This window comes from Tupaia chinensis, unplaced genomic scaffold (assembly GCF_000334495.1).
Source record: "Tupaia chinensis unplaced genomic scaffold, TupChi_1.0 Scaffold142262_1, whole genome shotgun sequence".
Classification (NCBI taxonomy): Eukaryota; Metazoa; Chordata; class Mammalia; order Scandentia; family Tupaiidae; genus Tupaia; species Tupaia belangeri.
This window is the reverse complement of record NW_006202111.1, coordinates 151,147-155,848: the sequence shown is the minus strand read 5'-3', so window position 1 is coordinate 155,848 and position 4,702 is coordinate 151,147.

Genomic DNA, 4,702 nt, shown 5'->3' with positions numbered 1-4,702 from the left:
ATTCAATAAAATGTGGGGGGAAAACAGTATAGAAAGCAAACATAGATACCAGAGACAGTGTGGGAGGAGAGTGGGAGATGGCAGATAGTAAGAGATAGGGAATCAAGGATGGGGGAAAAAAGCAAAACATACAGAAAACAAAAAATGGAAAATTATTTGCTGACAATAACATGTTTGTTGATGTGCTTGATTGAAACAATATACAGTGTATCCTGGATGGAAAATCTCATTTTGGATGCTGTAATGATGTACAGTGAATGAATGCAAATAAATAAATTTAAATTGAAAAAAAGAAAAAAAGAAAAAGAAAAATGACCCCTCTATGCTGATTTTACTGATAGTCTTGAAGGAATGTTGTATATTATCGAATGATTTTTCTGTATCAATTGATATGATCATATGATTTTTATCTTTCTTTCTGTTAATATGGTTTATTACATTTATGGTTTTACGTATGTTGAACCAACCTTGCACCCCTGGAATAAAGCCTACCTGGTCTTGGGGGAAAAAAAAAGACTCTGTTGGGGATACCTGTCTATCTCTCTCTGTCTCTCTTGCTCATAGAAGAAATAACAAGTAAAATAAAATTTTAAAAGAAAAAAAAAGTATATTTATAAACACAAATACATTACTTCAAGTAAAATTGTTTCAGACACTTAGTTGCAAGCTTTTTTTATATTTAGTTTTGGGTCTTAAAGCCAAGAATCATAGAACTATCATCTTATGCCAAACATCTTAGTTTGAATAAATATGCGGGAAGGGGTTTGAATGATGCTACTGGAAGTTGCATGGGGTTTTCCAAACATTTAGGATCATTCCAAGGGCACCCCATGTTTCTCAACCCATACTAGCAAAACTGGAAAAGTATTTCTGGGAATGGGCAGGAGTGCTTCAAGAAAGCGTGCTTAATCCTTAGGCCACAGAGGTTGGGCATCTCATCATCTCAGAGTAAGGAGATGGAAGTGACTTGTTCCACGTCCCACTTACCAGTGTAACAGACAGAAATGAAATGTAATGCTCTGCTCCCAGTCCAGTGCACCTTCTACCACAGCAAACCCAGCAGATGGACAGTATGTTTTTTGAGTCATGTAAGGTATGCTCAGGGGACTATGGAGCTGAATGTTAAACATAGCACTGTGCTTGAAAAAGCTGGGTAAGAAAACGGAATGTTCTATGAATTTGAGAAAGTGACTTCACCCTTCTGAAAATGGAAATTATACCTATCTTACATGGTTGACATAAAAGTCATTTAAAAATTATTCCTAGTAGTTGAAGAAGAATTTCTGGAGTTAACTCTAGATACTAATTTGCTGGTTTGGAGATCTTGATCATACCACTTTAACCTTCCTTCGTTGTGATTTTTGCTCATGGTCTGATGGTCAAGAGCTTATTAAGTATTTTGCTTTCTTCCCCTCACTTGGTTGTTGTTACTGTCTTTACTGACTCAGAAATGTCTAGGCCAACTACACTCACATTTTCAATAGGAGCTTAATTGGATTATTACAGCCACCTTCCCTATAAGTCTTCTCAGAGCTGGTCTCCATAGCCATGGAATCTCTCCCTCTTCAGTCCATTTTACTCTTGCTGTGTTCGAAAGCCTGATACTAAGGACATAAGTAAAAAAGTTATGCTGGAGGAAATTCAAGAGAGAAAGAAGCATGTGGATAAATGTTTAATTTAACTATTTTTTTTTAAGGACAACCAAAACAGAAACATGGATCTAATTTTGTGATTAGTTATCAAAAAGCTTACGGGGGAACCAGCAGTTAGCGTAATGGCTATGTCGCTGGACTCCCACGTAGTCGACCGTGGTTCGTGTCCTGGACCCAGTGGCTTAAAAAACTCACGCCGGGCGCATGTGCGTGCGTGCCCAAGATCCCGAGAGGAGAATGGAGGAGAAGGGATTGCAGCGTGACCATCCCCCCTGGGGGGTGATTTCTCGCTTTCTGTCTCTATGTCTCTCTCTGTCTGTCTGGCGAGCGCACGCACCCTACAGTGAAAATCTCTCCAAAAAAAAAAAAGCATATGGTAATAATTCTGGGAAGACTCTTGTGAGAGTCTTGCTGTTGCCATTGTAAACAGCACACTTTGAGTCAGAAAACCTCTAAGTCCTTGGATTTATGCTAATATTATAACTGAAAAGCACTAAAATGTGATGTGCAGAAAAATGCACAGTGTGTTCTATGTTTAGAAAAAAATGGAAACAATTTACTATCTCCACAATCTGGAATGTTTAACTAGCATCTAGATAGAATATACAACCAATAGTCATCAAAGATTATGTAGCAACATGGAACATACCAATAGTAGCTGCAAAAACTCTGTTATGACTAGAACTGGTGTTCATGACTCTTTTCTAGGCTTTACCTTAAACATCTAGCTTCTCTTTCTCTTCAAACTACTGCTCTTAAATCCCTGGCTTTAATTGCACTCATTTAATGAAAGCTTTCCTTTCCTTTCTCCTTTGATGATACACCCAAATAATGTACTTGCTCCTAAAATTTTTCACTTAGTTCTAAAAAGATCCCTTTCTTAAAGGAGATAAGGGAGCAATAACGAGGTCTCCAAGATTTCAGTCGTCTTTCTGGCTCTCTCGGACCACTTCTCCCTGGGAGGTTCAGATACCCTGGTGTAAAGAAGAGGTTCTGAAGCTGACCAGGGTTATTGGGAAGAATTCCTGGTAAGCAGCAATGGAGAAATTATTGTGAGCAGAAAGAGGAGTTCTGATGGAAAGGAACTGACTTCCTAAAATAGAGGATAGGGAGAGAGGAAAAATGTGTGAGTTGTCCTCCAGCCTTAAACTGATGAAGATTTCCCATCACCTGTTGAGAATATTTGTAGACACAGGCATTAGCTTTTCAAGTAAAGAAAACTTCTTTCTCATTCCCTGTTCTGATAAACATAGCAAAGCAGATGGAGAAAGCTCCACCTCTGAAATTTTCTACATGGCTACATGATATCTGCCTCCTCTTCAGATTTGTTCTTGCTTGGAGGCAGGGAGAAGGACTGAACGATGTCTCTGTTCTTGAAGTCATAAGGTCTTCAGACTCAGCAAAACTCAGACAAGAGGGAACGAGAAATCTGTTTTCTCTCCCTCTTCCACAGCACAACCTTGGGGGAATGACTGTCCAGTTTTCCATCCAGAAGCCCTCTTACTGGTATCCTCATGCCAAAAGAAGGCAAGCATTTTTTAGCAAGGACCAGGGATATGCAAGGAAGAGACAGAGAGATCCTAGATGGACAAAAGGCACATATATCTGATCTCATGAGACTCTACTCCCAGGAAAAGAAAAAAAAATGATGGTCCATTTGTTAAGCAAGATATTTCCCTTAAACTTGATTTTAGTTTACTTTTCAGTGCCATGAGGAATTTGGATCAGAATGGAATTCCTCTCAGTTGTACTGCTCTATAAAAATCTGACTCCATTTCATCTCCTTTGCTAAATTGCACTATTCTGAATCTGGCTCCTTTTTGGGATTTTGAACCAGGTTATGCACTGCCCCCACAGTTTGCCCTTGAGCAAAGTCAATTTAATTTCCTAACAGTTTCTAGAATCTGACCCTGCATGATCAGCTCTGGCTCAAGCCCGAAGGGCTGGCACTTTCCGTGCTGGGACATTTGGGACCTCCTTGTTAGTCTTCCTGTGGTGACTTACCTTAGTCCTGAGAAGAGCTCTTGACCAGTTTGTGGAAGTCTTATATTTCTCCAGTCCTTCTCTCTTTGGTCATCTCTTTGCCAAGATATCCCTGGGAGAAGAGCATGAATAAGGACCCTAGGGTCCTTATTTATAGCTCATGGGGAAGACAGTGGTAGTGAGAGTCATTTAGGGTATGCTGCTGACTTTGAAAGGGTGGCTCTGGTTGAGAGGTGGAGTTGCAGAAAAATATTCAGAAGGAACACAAGGAACAATGCAGAATCTGACAGATAAGCCTCAGTGTCCAACCATATAATATAATGCATGCACACCACCCTTATAATATAAAACCTAGCGTTTCTTTTTCTCTTCTGGATTTACTCCAAAATCTATTATCTTTAGTTATACTCTGGTTTTTCCCTCATACTTTTATCACGTGGCCTTGTAAGAAAAGTTAGAGCTATTAGGAATGAATTTTCAATTTGCCTGATTCCTTGCTTATAAATGTATATATTTCTGTTTCCTTTCTTTAGTTTTAGTGGTAGAGGTATTTTTCCTTAATCCAAGACTAATACCTCTATGTGGGTATCTCATTCCAAGCCTCTGGATCCTTTAACCATGCTCATTTTTTTTTTAATCATTAAAATTTTCGTTTCTTTTACTCATTTGTACCAATAATATAACCATATTAAAATGTCTCTCATATTTAAAAGTGTACAATTGACCTTGCTTCATTGAAGCTATTGATTTTGCATTGCATTACTAATTCTTTCCCAGACACTTTTACTGAAAGTGTAACTTAACGATATGATCTGTCAAGTCTTTATTATTCCCCATGCCACAATATTTTCAATTCTGCATCCATCGTTATGAATTTGTTTTGATACTGGGATGCAAGCAACATCACAGTTTAGTGCTCGTCATCTAAGGTTGATTGGACATCTCTGAACTCTTTACACAGTTAAGAAAAAATTGGCAGGAGGGAGCTTTATTCTTCTGGAGCCATCATGTAGGCATCCCCTAACCAGTCCTAACTTTGGAAGGCATCTGGAATTCTTCCCCATGAG